The 19612-nt window shown below is 36.6% G+C and overlaps 1 protein-coding gene across 6 annotated transcripts in view; it reads left to right on the forward strand.

The window, feature by feature from the left end:
* Enox2 (ecto-NOX disulfide-thiol exchanger 2) overlaps positions 1–19612 on the forward strand; it is a 325263-nt gene that overhangs the window by 28676 nt on the left and 276975 nt on the right. The window lies entirely within an intron of this gene.

Here is a 19612-nt window from a genome sequence, read left to right on the forward strand (position 1 = left end):
TGATCCACAATATGTTATTACTAGGCTCTATTCCCCTCAATATTGTAGTAGAGATGATAAAAAAGCAACTCCTCTTATAGTATCTTTACTTCACACTTTTCAGGGTAGAGTAATTCCCAGTAGGTTTAAATGTGCAGAGAATGCCATCCCTATGAAGTTTTAAATCTAGATTATAAATGGACCAATTGCCAAATGATTTCCCTTCATTATCATGAGTAAAGTTATTGACAGAGAGAAAGCACTGCAAGATGGATTGCTATTTTCTTATGGCATTTATGGATGTAGGCCAAAATACTTGAAGCCCTCATCCAAATGGTTCATTCTGGAGCTTTGTAAAAATCAACAGCCTGCTTATTTTCATAACTAGTGAAAGAATAGAAGACTTTTGACAAATAATGAACAAAATACAGAATGATTTGTGTTTATTAACTGTTATTAGTAGTAACCACAATGCAGGATGTTGTTCTTATTAATATTTGAGAAGTGCCCCCTTTAAATCTATAGACTATAAAAACAGTAATTTAGTAGATGGGCCTATCTCTAAATGACTGAGCCAAAGACCACATATAAAGATTAGAAATAGCCTAAACTACAGCATCAAGTTTTGTTATTTCATAGGAAATCACTATTGGGATTTATGACTAGTGAGAATACATAAGCAAACATTTATTCCTGCCTAATAGAAAAATTAATTAAAAATGAGAGAAAAAAGTTTATGGATGACAATTCTGAAGTGCCCTGTAATATATACATATATACATATATATATATATATATATATATATAAATAAAATATTTGAGTTGTAAGAACCCTGTAAAGTTATCAAGTCATATTTTCCTTGACCATATAGCTATACAATTTTTTTACATGAACCCATCTACTCCATCAGTCCAATTTATGCTGATACTTCTAAATAATTTCCCCTCTCCATTACAACATTTGCTTTTTGAATAGCTCTAATTTCTGAAAATATGCATAAATAACCACAAATCTCTTGCCATTGCTCCCCTACTCTAAGGCATAGTATCATCCATACAGTCCACCATGTTAAATATCAGTAAGTGATCTTTAGTATATACACGACATTGTGTAACTATCACTAAAACCCTAGTTTGTTTTTTTTTAATTGTATTTTATTTTATTTGAGAACATACTGTACAGAGGGGCTACAATTACATGGGCAGGATAATGCATACATTTCTTACCAAGCATTGCAGCCTCCTCCTTTGTTTACCCTTCACTTCCCTTCCCCGCCTCCCCCCTCCCCCCACCCAATTTTACCCCCCTCCCCCCACCCAATTATACCCCCCTCCCCCCCCCCCACACCGACATTGTAAAGCTGAAAACCCTAGTTTTTTAACATTTTTGTGCCAGTCTTGTGTCTTGAAATCAGGGCCTGAGCACTGTCCCAGAGCTTTTTTGATCAAGGCTATCCACAGCTCCACTTCTAGCTTTCTTGGTGCTTAATTGGACATGATAGTCTCACAAACCTTTCTGCTCAGGCTGCCTTTGAACCACAATCCTCAGATCTCCATCTTTTGAGTAGCTAGGATTACAAGCATGAGCCCCTGGCACCCAGCTCTAATTTTTAGTATTTTTATTTTTTGGCAGCTCTAATTTTTAATATTTTTATTTTTTTGGCAGTACTGTGGTTTGAACTCAGGGCCTTATATTTGCTAGGAGGTACTCTATTACTGAGCAATATTCCACCATAATTTTAAACACTACTATTATTGCCCAAATAAGAGAACTTTGATCTGCTTAGCCATTATCTCTCAGTCCCCTATTGTTCCCTTGTCCCTTGAATGCTAGGCAATATCTACTATCTTTCTAAATCTTTCTATAAATTTTTACATGAAAGGAATCTGTAAACATTTGGTATTTTTCTTAGTTTGTCTAGGTTTCTGTTTATCTTTTCAAATAGCCAGTTATATGTTACGTCCTTATTTTATTTAGTAATCAGGATTTCCAGTCTTAAAGTTGTTTTTTTTTTTAAAATTCTTCCTCTTCTACGTTTGGAATAAGAAGGAGAATTGATTATTTTTAAAATATTTGGTAGAACTTGGCAGTAAAGCCATCTAGTCCTGGGCTTTTTTTGTTGTTGTTGGGAGGCTTTTTTTTTTTTTATTATTACTGATTCAATCACATTACTTGTGATTGGTCTCTTCAGGGTTTTTATTTCTTAATAAGGTATATTTGAAATGCACCTAGAAATTTATCCCTTCTAGATGATCAAGTTTGTTGTCATGATAATCTCTAATCACCATTTCTATATCTGTGAGGCCCAGTGCAATGTGTCCCTTTATATTTCTGATTTTATTTATTGAAGTTTTCTCTATCCTTTTCTCATTTTTTTCTAGATTGATTGAGAGTTCATTTTATTTGATTTTATTGTGGATACTTTTTCTTTTAGCCTTCATTTTCATGGAACATCTTAATCCACCACTTTACTTTTAGTCCTTAAGAGATGAGTGAAGTCAGTTTCTTATAAGCAAAACAATAATTAGGTCTTAGTTTTTGTCCACTCAGTAACTCTTTTTTTTAATTGGAGTATTAATGCATTTATATTCAAGGTAATTATTGATAAGTAAAATTTTATTAGATATTATGTATCTTGTTTTCTAGTTTTATAGCTCTTCTCTTTCTCTTTTTTTCTCAATAATTTTCCTTGGTGGTTAAGTGAATTACTTCAGTAATGTAATTTGATGTCTTGCTTATTATGTTTTGTTTATCTGATAAAAATCTATGTGATTACCATGAGGCTTACAAACATCTTTTGATTATATCAAGTTAGTTTAAAGTGGCAGTACTGTAAAATAATTTGATAACAGCAGAAACAAACAAAAAATAAGAGAAAATATGATAATAGAACTCTACATTTTGATTATTTTTTCTTTTGTTGGTCATGGGGCTTGAACTCTAGGCCTGGGCCCTGTCCCTGCGCTCTTCAGCTCAAGGCCAATGCTCTACTGCTTGAGCCACAGCGCCACTTCCGGTTTTCTAGTAGTTTATTGGAGATAAGAATCTCACGAACTTTCCTGCTGGGCTGGCTTTGAACTGTGATCCTCAGATCTCAGCCTCCTAAGTAGCTAGGATTAAAGGTGTGAGCCACCTGCACCCGGCCATTTTGAATTTTTGATATCCCATTTTACGTTTTTTTCATTATTTCCTATCTTATAATCCCTGTACATCTTTCTTATATTTTACTTTCATGTTGATACGAACTATCATATATTGATGAAGCTATTTTTCATTGTTTTGTTTTTGGTCTTCTTAGTAAATGAATGTATTTATACCACACTTGGGGATTAGAGCAATTTGAATTTGTACAGTTATTCTTACTAGAAAGTTAATATCTTACTATGTATTCTTTTTCCTAATTAATATCTATATCTTTCAAATTGAAGAACTTTCTTTAGCATTAGTTCTAGTAGAGATATATTCTTCCAGGTTTTGCTAGGAGAGTTTTTTTCCTCTCTTTTATCTCTAAATATAAAAGGTATAGTATTCAAACTTCATATTGTTTTTCCCAGTGTAGAGTGAAAATCTCACGCCTCTTTGCCTTGGCCTGTAAGGTTTCTTCTGAGAAGTCTACTGTCAGGTGAATTGGAGCACCCAGTATATAATTATTTTTCTTTTCTCTTACGGCCTTGATAATCTCCTGTTTACCTTTCCCCTCTAAAAGCTTGACCACAATATATTTGAGTTAAATCTGAATGGTGACTTTTGATCTGTCTATACTTTGATACGTGTATGTTTCTGTAGATTTTAGAAGTTTTCTAATACTTCTTTGAATATTCCTTGTATCCTTTGTCATTCTCAAGTACTTTTTAAACACCAATAACCTGAATATTTTCTTTTATTACTGTCCCAAAGTTCCCACACTTTTCCTCATTTTTCTTTATTACTTTTTCACTTTCAACTGTGTATTTTCAAATAGCCTGTCTTTGAGCACATTGACTCTTCTGTGTCCTATATCCTGCTATGGATGCCTCCTATTGTGTTTTTAATTTCACCAAATATATTTTTTCAGCTCAAGAATTTCTGTTTTTTTTTTAATTGCTTCCATCTCTTTGTTAAGTTTCTTTGTTAGAATATTGGAATATGTCTCTGTTTTCTTTACACTCATTGAGTCTCCTTTAAAAATCTATCTTAAGTTCTCTATATGAGAGTTTCTCATACTACTGATTGGTCAGTTTCTGACACCTTATTTTGAGCATTAAGGAGGTCATGGCATCCTTAAAGCTCTTGATACTTGTTAATGTGCAACATTCATTGGCTGAAAAGATCAGGTACTTATTCCAATCTCAGTAGTTTTTCTTCATAAACCTCTCCTTGTAGCGAGGAATAGGTTTAGATTCCTTGTCCATATATATTGACCTATGGTTAGGCACTGTAAGATTCTGCCTGGCTTTGGCAACATTGTTGTGGACAGACCAGTTCCAGGTTCTTATAGCATATTAGTGGCCAGAAAGCCACCAAGGTGAGTCACACTGTGATTCCATGATCCACCCAGATCAGAAAAACACTGTGTTAGGACAAAGGTACACACTTCTATGAATTGCCTATTGCTGAAGTAGATATGCAATAGAACCTTTACAACTAGTCACTGGGCATACAAGCTGGAATAGAAGTTCCATACACTGGGGACATATCTCTACTGGTACTGAAGTTTTTTCAGAGTCTCTGTCCATGAGGAGGTGTGGGAATGGAAAGCATTAGGATGTTACCATTATTATGATTCATCAATCCAGTACTAAGTTCCAAGGCAAAGTCATGTGTTTATTATCCTGTCCTGTCCCCAGGAAATGAGATTTTGCATTCTGAGTTAGGGTGAAGGCAGAGCCTTAGTCACCTAGGGAAGTGCTTACTTCTGTTATGTCTGAATCTCTCATCTTGTGAGTAACTGTACAATGTCAGGAGTACACTTGGGTCTACCCTGCTGCCATTGGTAATGGAGGCTGAAGCAGGAGTCTGTCCTACTACAGACCAGTACTCCTCTAAAATCCCATATATGGGCAGTGGCTTGGCAATAGTTGTACTGCCTGAGATTGTCATATGGGTTGGAAGACTGTCCCTTGGTCACCAAGACTGGTGCTAAGTTAGGTTGAACCTGAGTCATATACCCAGAGAGGCCTACATAGCCTCAAGGTCTTTATCAGCTGCCATCTTACTTGAATTCCACTGAGTTTATTTCTAGCACTCATTTTTCCTCCACTGAGTGGCTTATGCCACTAGCTTCATGTTTAATTATTGTACTTTGTAGTATTTTTTACAATCAGGAAGTAAAGAGTCCTTCAATTTCTTTGTCAAGGTTGTTTTGGTTATTCTGGGTCTCTACCATTTATATGTGAATTTTAAAATGACTATGCTAATTTATGCCAAATCATCTTGGATATTTTAAGATTTTTGTTAGCACAAATTAATTGTACAGAGGGTCTTCATTGTGATATTTACATCATGCATATCATGTACTTTGATCAAATTCAGCCCAACTATATTACTCGTAACCTCTCTCCATTTGCCCCTATCCCTTTGAATGATTTTTGATGGGTATCATGCTATTCTTATATGTATATTATGTACTTATATAATATTCACTGCCATACCCTTTTCTCTCCCTGCACTGAATTCCTCCTTCAAGCATTCCTCCTTTTAATGCCAAGTCATATTTTTATTAGTTTTTAAATCTAGATTCCTCATATGAGTGGAAACACATAAGATTTGCCTTTCTGAGGTTGGCTTATTTCTCTTAATCTGATGATCACCAGTTCCATCCATTTTCCTGTAAACACAGTTTCATTTTTCTTTATGGCTGAATAAATATTCCATTGGGCATATGTACTCCATTTTCTTTTTTTTATTAATTAAATTTTATTTTATTTGTGAACATACTGTACAGAGGAGTTACAATTACATGGGCAGGATAATGCGTACATTTCTTACCAAGCATTGCAGCCTCCTCCTTTGTTTACGCTTTACATCCCTTCCCAGCCTCCCCCCTCCCCCACAATCCCAATCCTTCTCCTTCCCCCCCCTTGCCCCCCCCCCCCCCGCACCGACGTTGTAAAGCCCGTTTTGGACATGACAACTTGTACTTCTCATTGTTGCAACAGGTCCACCTGTATCCTTAAACAACTGGTTTTTCCCCATCTCCTCCACAAGTTATACTGACATCAAATATAGTGAAAGCAGGGGTTATACTGTGGGGGAGGGACATACAAAGCAACAAAGAGATAATCTTATAAATGCGTTAGAAACACATGCATGAAAGAAAAAAACCTTAAAATACACATCTAAGGGTTCATTTTCCTGACATCACATTATCTGACCTTTTCCGCTTGACTCATACATATACTAGATATTACAAATAAGGGAAACCATGGGACCTATGTTTCTTTGGGCCTGGCTTACTTCACTTAGTATAATTTTTTCCAAGTTTTTCCATTTCCTAACAAATGGTGCAATGTCATTTCTTTCTGATGGAGGCATAGAATTCCATTGTGTATATATACCACATTTTCTTGATCCATTCATCTACTGAGGGGCATCTGGGTTGGTTCCATATCTTAGCTATGGTAAATAATGCTGCAATAAACATAGTTGTGCTAGTAGCTTTAGTGTGGTCTTGTTTGTAAACATTTGGGTAAATGCCCAAAAGTGGGATTGCTGGGTCATAGGGGAGTTCTATGTGAAGTCTTTTGAGGAACCTCCATACTGCTTTCCAAAGTGGTTGAACAAGTTTACATTCCCACCAACAATGAAGTAAGGTTCCTTTCTGTCCACATCCCCTCCAGCATCTGTTGTTGTTAGAGTTCTTGATTTTTGCCGTTCTAACTGGAGTGAGGTGATATCTCAATGTTGTTTTGATTTGCATTTCTTTTATGGCTAGGGAGGTTGAACATTTCTTCATGTGTCTATTGGCCATCCTTCTTTCTTCTTCAGAGAAGTTTCTCTTTAAGTCTTTCGCCCACTTATTTATTGGGCAGTTGTTTCTTTGAGGATTTGTTGCTGGGGGGTTTAATTTTTTGAGTTCCAAGTATATTTTAGATATGAGACCCTTGTCCGTTGTATGGCTAGTAAAGATCTTCTCCCAATCCGTGGGCTTTCTATTGATCTTGCTAGCTATGTCATTTGCCCTGCAGAAGCTCTGCAACTTTATGCAATCCCATTTGTCCAACCTTTCTTTGATTTGTTGTGTTTCCAGGTCTCTATTCAGAAAATTTCGGCCTGAGCCAAGGAGACCTAGGGTTTCTCCTATTCCATCCTGTAATGTTTACAAAGTGTCTGCTTTGAGTTCAAGGTCTTTGATCCATTTGGAGTTGATTCTGGTGCAGGGTGATATATAAGGATCTAGCTTAAGTTTTCTACATGTAGTTAACCAGTTTTGCCAGCACCATTTACTGAATAGGTTGTCTTTCTTCCATTCTATTGTTTTAGCTCCCTTATCGAAGATTAGATGGCTATAGGTCTGTAGGTTCATTTCTGGGTTTTCAATTCTATTCCATTGGTCCTGAGGTCTGTTCTTATGCCAATACCAAGCTGTTTTGATTACTATGGCTTTATAGTAGAGTTTGAAATTTGGTATTGATATTCCTCCAGCAGTGTTCTTTCCATTGAGGAGTGTTTTTGCTATTCGGGGTCTTTTATTGTTCCATATGAATTTTTGGATTGCCTCTTCTATTTCCTTGAAGAATGAGGTTGGAATTTTGATAGGTATTGCGTTGAATTTGTAGATAGCCTTGGGAAGTATTGCCATTTTCACGATGTTAATCTTTCCAATCCAGGAGCATGGGAGGCTTTGCCATTTTTTAAGTTCTGTGTTGATTTCCTTTTTTAAGATTTTAAAGTTTTCATCATACAGGTCCTTCACTTCTTCAGTTAATTCCTAGGTATTTTATTTTTTGTGGGGCTATTACAAATGGAGTTGCTTTCCTAATTTCAGCCTCACTTTTCTCATTGTTGGCATACAGAAAAGCCATTGATTTTTGGGGGTTAATTTTATAACCTGCTACTTTGCCAAAGTTTTGAATCAGCTTGAGTAATTTGGGAGTGGAGTCTATGGGATTCTTTAAATACAAGATCATGTCATCTGCAAAGAGGGAGAGTTTTATTTCTTCTTTCCCTATTTGGATCCCCTTTATGTCTGCATCTTGTCTTATTGCTGTAGCTAGGCATTCTAATACTAGATTGAAGAGAAGTGGAGAGAGTGGGCATCCTTGTCTTGTTCCTGAGTTAAGAGGAAATGGCTTTAGTTTTTCACCATTGAATATAATGCTGGCTGTAGGTTTGTCATATACAGCCTTTATTGTATTGAGGAATGTTCCATGGATTCCTAATTTTTCCAAAACCTTCATTATAAATGGGTGTTGGATCTTGTCGAATGCTTTTTCTGCATCTATTGAGATAACCATGTGATTCTTATTCTTGCTCCTGTTGATGTGATGAATAATATTAATTGATTTGCGTATATTGAACCAGCTTTGCATCCCTGAAATGAAACCTGTTTGATCATGGTGTATGATTTTTTGTATGAATTGTTGAAGTCAATTGGCCAAAATTTTGTTGAGAAGTTTTGCATCAATGTTCATCAAAGTAATGGGTCTATAGTTCTCTTTCTTTGATGAGTCCCTGCCTGGTTTTGGGATGAGGGTTATGATGGCTTCATAGAATGTGTTGGGTAGTGAGCTTTCTCTTTCCATTTCATTGAAGTGTACTCCATTTTTTTAACCCAATCATTGGTTGTAGGTTATTGTAAATAGTGCTGCTGTAAACATGGATGTACAATTATCTCTCTTATATGTTGCTATATTCTTTTGGATATATGTTCAAGAGTCATATATCATGATCATATGGTAATTCTGTTTTTGGTTTTTTGAGGAACCAATGTAGTTGTTTCCATTGTAGTTGCACTAATTTACTATGCCACCAATAACATGTAAGAAAAGGTTTTTTTCCCCTCCCCATACTCTATTCTTGATTGCATTCTGACTGGGGTGAGATAAAATCTCAATGTCCTTTTTTTTTTTGTTGGTCATGGGGGCCTGAACTCTGGGCCTGGGCACTGTCCCTCAGCTCTTCAGCTCACGGCTAGCACTCTATCACTTGAGCCACAGCACCACTTCTGGCTTTTTCTGCTTATGTGGTGCTGAGGAATTGAACCCAGGGCCTCATGCATACAAGGCAAGAGCTCTACCACTATCAAAAACAAGGGAAGGAGGGCTGGGATGGTGGCTCAATGGTAGAGCGCTTGCCTTGCATGCATGAGGCCCTGGGTTTGATTCCTCAGCTCCACATAAGCAGAAAAAGCTGGAAGTTGTGCTGTGGCTCAAGTGGTAGAGTGCTAGCCTTGAGCTGAAGAGCTCAGAGACAACGCCCAGGCCCAGAGTTCGGGCCCCATGACTGACAAAAAAAAAAAAAGAATATCATATACATATTCTAGTTCTTACAATTGAGGAAGATCTTGCAACCCTCTTTTCTTTGGGTCTGCCTTACTTCACTTAAGATAATTTTTTTCAAGTCTTTCCATTTCTTTATGAATGGAACAATGTCATTCTTTCTGATGGAGGCATAGAATTCAATTGTGTATATATACCACATTTTCTTGATCCATTCATCTACTGAGGGGCATTTGGGTTGGTTCCATATCTTGGCTATGGTAAATAATGCTATGATGAAAATTGTCATACTGGTGGCTTTAGTGTGGCCTTGTTTGTGGTCATTTAGGTAAATTCCCAGAAGTGGGATTGCTTATTAGGCACTTGTACTTCTTTTAGGAAAATTTTACTCAATTCTATTGCCCATTTAAATATTGTATCATTTGTTCTTTTCCTGTTACAATTTTTGGTCCTTTCCTCAATGTATAACTTTCAAGTATTTTCTCCCATTCTGTGGATTCTCTTGATCCTGAAAATTGTTTCATTTCAATATATAGAACCATTTAAATTTCATATTTAAATCCCATTTATCAATTCTTGCTCATATTTATGGAGTGATTAGAAACCTATTCAGGAAGTTTTTACCTATATGTCCATCTTCCACTATTTTCCTTATGTTGTCATACAGAGTTTCACTGTTTCAGATCTTATATTAATTAGCTTGGATTTTCACAGCAATTGTAGTGACTCTGAAGGCTAATTGTTTAAAGGTTCACACCTCACTTAGAATAGCTTTTCATGAGAGATGTTTCTGTATACTATTCCTATGATGTCTCTTACCAGTTACACCACTTTAGAGCTCACATAGTACTGTATAACTACTTTTTGCTTCTTAAGAAGTATGAATTTGTCAGATAAGGTGATGTTAGGGAAATGAACCCTAAGATATGTATTCAAATGTTTTTGTTCTTTCATGAGATTGTTTCTAACACATTTATAAGATTATTTCTTTGTTGCTTTGTATGTCCCTCCCCCACAGTATAACCCCTGCTTTCACTGTATTTGATGTTGGTATAATTTGTGGAGGGGAAGGGGAAAAACAAATCGTTTAGATAGGGATACAGGTGGACCCATTGCAACAATAAGATGCACAAGTCGTTATGTCAAAAAACAAACTTTACAACTTTGGTGGGCGGGGGGCGGGGAGGATGGGAAGGGATGGGAAGGGGAAACAAAGGAGGAGGCTACAATGCTTGATAAGAAATGTACTCATTATCTTGCCCATGTAATTGTAACCCCTCTGTACAGTATTTACACAATAAAAAAAGAAGTATGAATTTCCTTATTATAAATATATAATAAAAGACAATCTAAATAAACTACTCTTTTCTGTGAATCAGAAGCCAAGAACAACAACATTGAAGGATAAAGTTAGCTAAGTCAGTGATGATTTCCTTTCACTAAGTCCTATTCTTTAATAAGCACGCATCTTGTGTGTGTATCTGTGTGTTTATGTAGTGGTGTCAGTATTTATGTGCGTGGTGAGTCGTTGCATGTGTATTGCTTCTGTTTTAATCCTTGGGCACAGATATATGCATATGTGTATATGTGCTGCTTTATATCTTTTGTTTTTGCTTTTGAAGCTAGCAACAATGCCTTTTGGTTTTATAATCAAATGTTATAAATGAGTATTATGATTTTCTGTTCTTTTAGCTTACATTATTGAGATTTTGGTTTGAAAAGAGTTGTATAGTTTTTTGCTTTCCTTCCTCTGTGCCTCATTCCTATGTTTGACACTGGTTTCTGCATTTGCCTTGAGGTTGTAAAGCTGCATGTTTGATTTCCATAGTATTACCCACACTACCTCTAAATACAAATGTGACTGCCCGTGCTGCCAAATATGTGATGCTGCTTCATTGGCCTTATCCCCTTTTCCCATCTTTTACAATCAAGGAGTCCCTTGGTCTATAGAGCCTATCTACTTCCTGTATGTCCCATGCCTCAAAGGGTGCCAAAATTTCCAAGTGATGAATCTGTCAACTATATAGGGAGCAGTGTTTTACATTATGTGATTTTTTTCTTGACTACAATATGCATTGTTTAGTTTCCTTATTATAATATAAAGAAGAGAAAACCAATCCTTAAGAATGAAGAGCAGGGCTCGGAAGGTGGCTCAGCGGTAGAGCACTTGCCTTGCATGGTCAAGGCCCTGGGTTTGATTCCTCAGCACCACATAAGAAAAAAGCTGGAAGTGGCGCTGTGGCTCAAGTGGTAGAGCGCTAGCCTTGAGCTGAAGAGCTGAGGGACAACACCCAGGCCCAGAGTTCAGGCCCCATGACCGGACCCCCTCCCCCCAAAAAAGAATGAAGAGCAATTTTGCCAGCACCATTTACTGAAGAAGCTGTCTTTCTTCTTTCTATTTTTTTTAGCTCCCTTATCGAAGATTAGGTGGCTATAGGTCTGTGGGTTCATTTCTAGGCCTTCATTTCTATTACAGTTGGTTCTCAGGACTGTTCTTGTGCCAGTGCCCATCTGTTTTGATTACTATGGCTTTGTAGTAGAGTTTGAAATTTGGTATTGATATTCCTCCAGCACTGTTGTTTCTGCCAAGGATTGTTTTTGCTATTCGGGGTCTTTTGTTGTTCCATATGAATTTTGGGGTTGCTTCTTCTGTTTCATTGAAGAATGAGCCAGAATCAACTCCAATTGATCAAAGACCTTAAAGTCAAAGCAGACACCCTGAAAACATTACAGGAAGGAATAGGAGAAACTCTAGGGCTCCTTGGTGCCAAACAGGCCGAAATTATCTAGGTAAAGATCCAGTAACACAACAAATCAAAGAAAAATTGGACAAATGGGATTGCATGAAACTGCAGAGCTTCTGAATGGCAAGATCAATAGAAAGCCCACGGATTGGGAGATCTTCATTAACCATACAACAGACAAGGGTCTCATATCTAAAATATACCTAGAACTCAAAAAACTAAATCCCCCAAGAAAAAACCCTCAAAGAAACAACCACCCCATCAACAAGTGGGCAGAAGACTTAAAGAGAAACTTCTCTGAAGAGGAAGTAAGAATGGCCAATAGACACATGAAGAAATGCTCAACTTCTCTAGCCATAAAGGAAATGCAAATCAAAACAACATTGAGATTCGACCTCATCCCAGTTAGAATGGCTATAATCAAGAACTCTAATAACAACAGAAGCTGGAGGGGATGTGGACAGAAAGGAACCCTACTGCATTGTTGGTGGTACTGTAAACTTGTTCAACCACTTTGGAAAGCAGTATGAAGGTTCCTCAAAAGACTAAAACATACAGCTCCCCTGTGACCCAGCAATCCCACTTTTGGGTATTTACCCAAATGATCCCAAACAAGGCTATACTAAAGCTACTGACACAACTATGTTTATTGCAGCATTATTTACCATAGCTAAGATATGGAATCAACCCAGCTTCCCTTCAATAGATGAATGGATCAAGATCTCTGCATTTCTTCCTTCTTTTGCTTTTTTCTTCCTCTACTGTTTTTGTAGCCATTTAGATGTAGGCTATAAATGAAAGCAGGTAATAGTTTAAAGTATTAAGTCTAGATTAATGCTGAAATCATGTAGAGAAAGGACATGATACTTTGGGAAATATTGGTGTATCAGCAATGAAGAAACAGCTTGAAAAGGCTCTATGGTCGTTGGCAAGGACTCTACCGGCTTTGTTAAAAATCATTGAGTGAATAAAAATGAGTACTGTTCTTGAGTTTTTTTTTTTATTTTGACCAATGTTCACCTACTTCCTGTGCCTTAATAAATGCTTTTTTGTGTGTACTGGTCCTGTGGTTTGAATTCAGGGCCTGGGCACTGTCCTTGAAATTTTCTACTCAAGACTAGCACTCTACTACTTGAGCCATAGCTCCACTTCCTGCATTTTAGTGAGTAATGGGTCTCACAGACTTTCCCGCCAGGGCTTGCTTCAAACTACAGTCTTCACATCTCAGCCTCCTGAGTAGCTAGGATTAGAGATGTGAACCACTGGTGTCCAGCTTAATAAATGCTTTTTTACCTTATAAAATTTAAACAGAACAAAGACAATATACTGAAAAAAACACAAATTGTCTGAAATGGACAAAGAGTATAAAAATTCACTGAGAGATATTCCCCCAGTTTCCATATACTTTTTCCACATAATTATGCAAATTAGACATTCTATATAGGTGAATACTCACCTTTTTCAAATATCTCATGGAAAAGTTATGCCTCAATCATATTTTAGGATCAATTACTTTAATCAGATTCAGATGAATTCCTTTGTGAGGTTTCTGTTCCTGAGGAGATGTGAAACTTTAATGGAGGTTTGCACATCTCTTTATCTTTTTCTTTCTTCGTTTTAAGGTATTATGGAGAAGGATTTTCAAAACACTTTTGTGTAAAAACTAAAGGTTTGAGAGAGGACAAATGTGTATGTACATTCATTTGATTCTTGGCCTCCTTTAACATTGCTAATACTTTACCCAATTCAAATTTTACAAATCACAGAAAGCTAGTCTACACTAATCTTTTTTCTTCTCTGAACTGCAACAGTCTTTATTGTCTCTCTATCCAATCCAGTGTTCAGTTAAGTATTATATATTCTCCTATTCTTTAGTGAGTTCATATGTGCTAATATTATATAAGACTAGTGTTGGATGTGTGCTGTAAATGACTGTTGAGAGATAATAATTACAATTTCTTAAAGGCAAAAATAGCATCTTGCTGATTCATTACATTACTATTCTCCATGTCAGATAGAGTAACATATTTAGAGCTATGGAAAAAAGTCAACTAAAACTACTATTAGACAAGATTTTACTCAGGTGTTTGACATTTCATAATGTGTTTTATTATCACTCAGTCCTGGCATCCTAGCTACCTAGGAGGCTGAGATTCAAGGATCACCGTTCAAAGCCAGCCCAGACAGTCTCATAAACCTTTATGAGACTGTTATCTCCAATTAACTGCCAAAAAAACAGGAGTAGAGTTGTGGCTCAAGTGGCAGAGTGCCAGCTTTGAGTGAAAAAGCTAAGTGCCACTTCAGGCTTTTTCTGCTTATGTGGTGCTGAGGAATTAAACCCAAGGCAATCACTGTACCACTGAGCCAACTTCCCAGCCCCTAGAACTATTTTTTTTGACATATACTCAAGAGGACAAAGTAAAAAAGACTTTCAACTTTGGCAAAGTAGCAGGTTATAAAATTAACCCCCCAAAATCAATGGCTTTTCTGTATGCCAACAATGAGAAAAGTGTGGCTGAAATTAGGAAAGCAACTCCATTTGTAATAGCCCCACAAAAAATAAAATACCTAGGAATTAACTTAACTAAAGAAGTGAAAGACCTCTATGATGAAAACTTTAAAATCTTAAAAAAGGAAATCAACACAGAACTTTAAAAATGGCAAAACCTCCCATGCTCCTGGATTGGAAAGATTAACATCGTGAAAATGGCAATACTTCCCAAGGCTATCTACAAATTCAACGCAATACCTATCAAAATTCCAACCTCATTCTTCAAGGAAATAGAAGAGGCAATCCAAAAATTCATATGGAACAATAAAAGACCCCGAATAGCAAAAACACTCCTCAATGGAAAGAACACTGCTGGAGGAATATCAATACCAAATTTCAAACTCTACTATAAAGCCATAGTAATCAAAACAGCTTGGTATTGGCATAAGAACAGACCTCAGGACCAATGGAATAGAATTGAAAACCCAGAAATGAACCTACAGACCTATAGCCATCTAATCTTCGATAAAAGAGCTAAAACAATAGAATGGAAGAAAGACAACCTCTTCAGTAAATGGTGCTGGCAAAATTGGTTAACTACATGTAGAAAACTTAAGCTAGATCTTTATATATCACCCTGCACCAGAATTAACTCCAAATGGATCAAAGACCTTGAACTCAAAGCAGACACTCTGAAAACATTACAGGATGGAATAGGAGAAACCCTAGGTCTCCTTGGCTCAGGCCGAAATTTTCTGAATAGAGACCTGGAAACACAACAAATCAAAGAAAGGTTGGACAAATGGGATTGCATAAAGTTGCAGAGCTTCTGCAGGGCAAATGACATAGCTAGCAAGATCAATAGAAAGCCCACGGATTGGGAGAAGATCTTTACTAGCCATACAACGGACAAGGGTCTCATATCTAAAATATACTTGGAACTCAAAAAATTAAACCCCCCAACAACAAATCCTCAAAGAAACAACTGCCCAATAAATAAGTGGGCGAAAGACTTAAAGAGAAACTTCTCTGAAGAAGAAAGAAGGATGGCCAATAGACACATGAAGAAATGCTCAACCTCCCTAGCCATAAAAGAAATGCAAATCAAAACAACATTGAGAAATCACCTCACTCCAGTTAGAACGGCAAAAATCAAGAACTCTAACAACAACAGATGCTGGAGGGGATGTGGACAGAAGGGAACCTTACTTCATTGTTGGTGGGAATGTAAACTTGTTCAACCACTTTGGAAAGCAGTATGGAGGTTCCTCAAAAGACTTCACATAGAACTCCCCTATGACCCAGCAATCCCACTTTTGGGCATTTACCCAAATGTTTACAAACAAGACCACACTAAAGCTACTAGCACAACTATGTTTATTGCAGCATTATTTACCATAGCTAAGATATGGAACCAACCCAGATGCCCCTCAGTAGATGAATGGATCAAGAAAATGTGGTATATATACACAATGGAATTCTATGCCTCCATCAGAAAGAATGATATTGCCCCATTTGTGAGGAAATGGAAAAACTTGGAAAAAATTATACTAAGTGAAGTAAGCCAGGCCCAAAGAAACATAGGTCCCATGGTTTCCCTTATTTGTAATATCTAGTATATGTATGAGTCAAGCGGAAAAGATCAGATAATGTGATGTCAGGAAAATGAACCCTTAGATGTGTATTTTAAGGTTTTTTTCTTTCATGCATGTGTTTCTAACGCATTTATAAGATTATCTCTTTGTTGCTTTGTATGTCCCTCCCCCACAGTATAACCCCTGCTTTCACTATATTTGATGTCAGTATAACTTGTGGAGGAGATGGGGAAAAACCAGTTGTTTAAGGATACAGGTGGACCTGTTGCAACAATGAGAAGTACAACTTGTCATGTCCAAAACGAGCTTTACCATGTCGGTGCCGGGGGTGGGGGGGGGTGGGAGGGGGAGAAGGAGAAGAATTGGGATTGTGGGGGAGGGGGGAGGCTGGGAAGGGATGTGAAGGGTAAACACAGGAGGAGGCTGCAATGCTTGGTAAGAAATGTACGCATTATCCTGCCCATGTAATTGTAACTCCTCTGTACAGTATGTTCACAAATAAAATAAAATTAAATTAAAAAAAAAGCCTTTCAAGAATGACAGAACAATTTTTTGAATTCTCAGCAGTTACTGGGACAGTAAAGCATAATAGCCACTGGCTTAGAAGATGTTAAGAGAATTATATATTTAATCATTTCTCCTCTGCACTTCCACACCCTTGTAATTCTTCCTTGTTACCTCAGGTAGACTACAGTGCTAATGATTACTTCTCTTTCCCCTAGTTGTAGTTTAAAATTATGAACGCTGTATAATGAAATGGTGATTGTTATTCTGTCCTGGTGGTAAAAAGGGATTTGCTGATGTGTAAAATGAGACGAAGATAAATAACAAACAGATGTTCTCACAAAATGTTCATTAAATCCTTGCCTAGTGGAAGATGCTGGATTACATATGTTCAAACTCTAAATGTGCTAGAGAATAAGGAGTTTTTATACCTTAATGCTCAATTTAGGAAAGGCTATATAGCTTTCTCTGTAAAAATCATACTAATCAGTGACTTATAGTGTCTTTCTCATTTGAGAGTGACTTGACATGACTGTTTTCTAATTTTTCTTATTGACTTTGACAGTTCCAATTATCTAACAGACATCACCTTATTGGAGGATTGTAAAGTTGGTTTAATCCCTTTTAAGCCACCAGATGGGGGTTATCCCACATGTGCAAATTCTAGCTTTTGCTTGGGTCACTTCTAAAGGATTGCATGCTGTGGGGAAATGATAATAATTCCAAGGAAGTAGGGTTGGTAAAGAAAACAGAAATAACACTAATCTGTACCTTGTCCTCTGGTCCTTCCATGTAATGTAGAATTTGTAATTTGTTTTAATGTAGTGGATTACTTACATCAAGTTATGCCTGCTACTGGTAAGCCATTGTTCTTCTAGACGAAGCATTTGGAAGTTGTTTCAAGTAAATTCTAACAAGCACTTTAAAGGTGGAAAGGAATACTCTAAGTAGGGGTCTTTGTTGTGTATTTGTTTTCTTTTTGTTTTTCAAAACTTAGTAGTGAACTTGGGGTCTTATGCTCAACACTTGAGCGTTTCTCCAAATCTTTTTTTGTTTTTAGATTGGACCTTGTACTAACTTTATGTGAACTGGCCTCAGACTGCAGTCCTTTATCTCTGCCTCCCAAGTAACTGGGATTATATGCATGTACCACCATATCCAACCCTAGGAATCGCTAGTTTTATGTGGGAAAGATGTTGATCAGAGGAGAGATGGTATTTGTTCTGAGTTTTTAGGGATGCTGTGACTTCATTAATAGCAAAAGAGAATAAAAAACATTTCAGTCAGAGGGAAGAATACATAAAAAGACATAGAATCTGAAATAGCATGAGACAATCTTGATGAATTCCCAATAATTTGGTTTTATATCTGTTTCTTTTATCTGTGAGTTGATGTAGTAATGATACCTATTTTATTTTTAACTGTATTTTTTTGGTCTTTTCTTTTTTGGTACTGGGGATCAAACCCAGGACGTTGCACTTGCTAGGCAAGCACTTTGCCACTGAGCTACATCCCAGCCCATGATACCTATTTTATACATTTGGTTGTGATAATCAAGGGCATTCTCTCTTCACACACACACACACATAGACACACATTAGAATATTGCTTAGTAGATATGATCAAGTATTTGATAAGCTGTAGTTTGATAAGTGGTTAGGAAAGTAAAGTCAAGTTGTTGTAATAAGTTTTCACAAAGGGGATATTGTTATTTATTCTGTGATATTAAATGTGAATTTTTTTCTTATGAGTGACTAGGAAGTATTATGGAATTTTAAGCTGGAATTTGAAATGTATGACTAAATAAGTATCTTAGAAAGACTACACTGCCTTCTGAAAAATAGGGAGGGGAGGGAGAAAGATTTGTGAAGAATGGAGCCAGAGAGGTTAGTTATAACACTGTGCCAAATAGCCATGTAAAATATGATGGAAGATATGAATTAGATGGATGGAAATGCGAATGAAGCCAGATTCAAATTTAAGAAATATTTTAGAGTTACTTAGTAACTCAGATGGGCAACTAACAAGTGTTTTCTTTGGTCTGTACAGTCTTTAAACTTGGAAGCCCTTAGATGGAACATGCAGTCCCCAGTTTGACTTAGGCTCTGCAATTCCAAACTGTATTACATTACAGATCGATGCTGCTTGACTGACTGTTTGTGAGTAAAGAACAAGAAAGGGTAAACAATGACCTATAGATTTTGCAATTGGATGATTGTACCAACAGAGGCGCCAGCAATATAGATTGGGAATTCAGGATTATGAACAAATTTGAGAGAAAGGATGTATTAGATTTAGGGTATGTAAATTAGAGATAGATGGATAGATAGATAGGATATTAATAAAATATAGAGATAAATGTATGTATATATTTATCTGGACAAAAGTCTGCACTGGAGATAAGGATTTTTTGACAGTTACTATCTTATGGGTGTTAGCTGAAACAATTTAGGTAGATGATATTACTCACAATGTATATGTATAATGTTAAATAAAGAAGCATGAGCTCAATGAGAAACCAGTGATGTTACCAGAAATGATGAATGCTAATTGAAGAATGAATTTCAGACTTAATTGTAAAACAGTGTTTTTCAAAATGTAGTCCATGAATCCTCATAACTGTCTACAGTTCTTCCAAAGATTTGGATGTCCAAATAATATTCAGGATAATTCTAAAATGCTGTTTGCTTTTTCACTGAATTGATGTATCATTGATGGTGTAAAAGCAATTGTGATAAAACTGCTGGTGCCTTGGCAGGAATTGAAAGAGTGACACCAAACTGTACTAGTTAGTAATTGTATTCTTTAGCACAGTATACTCGAAGTTAAGGAAACAAAGCCATTTTTACTTCATAACGTTCTTTAAAAGTCAATAAATA

This window comes from Dipodomys merriami, unplaced genomic scaffold (assembly GCF_024711535.1).
Source record: "Dipodomys merriami isolate MVZ:Mamm:240054 unplaced genomic scaffold, mDipMer1.0.p SCAF_3, whole genome shotgun sequence".
In the NCBI taxonomy this organism is placed as follows: Eukaryota; Metazoa; Chordata; class Mammalia; order Rodentia; family Heteromyidae; genus Dipodomys; species Dipodomys merriami.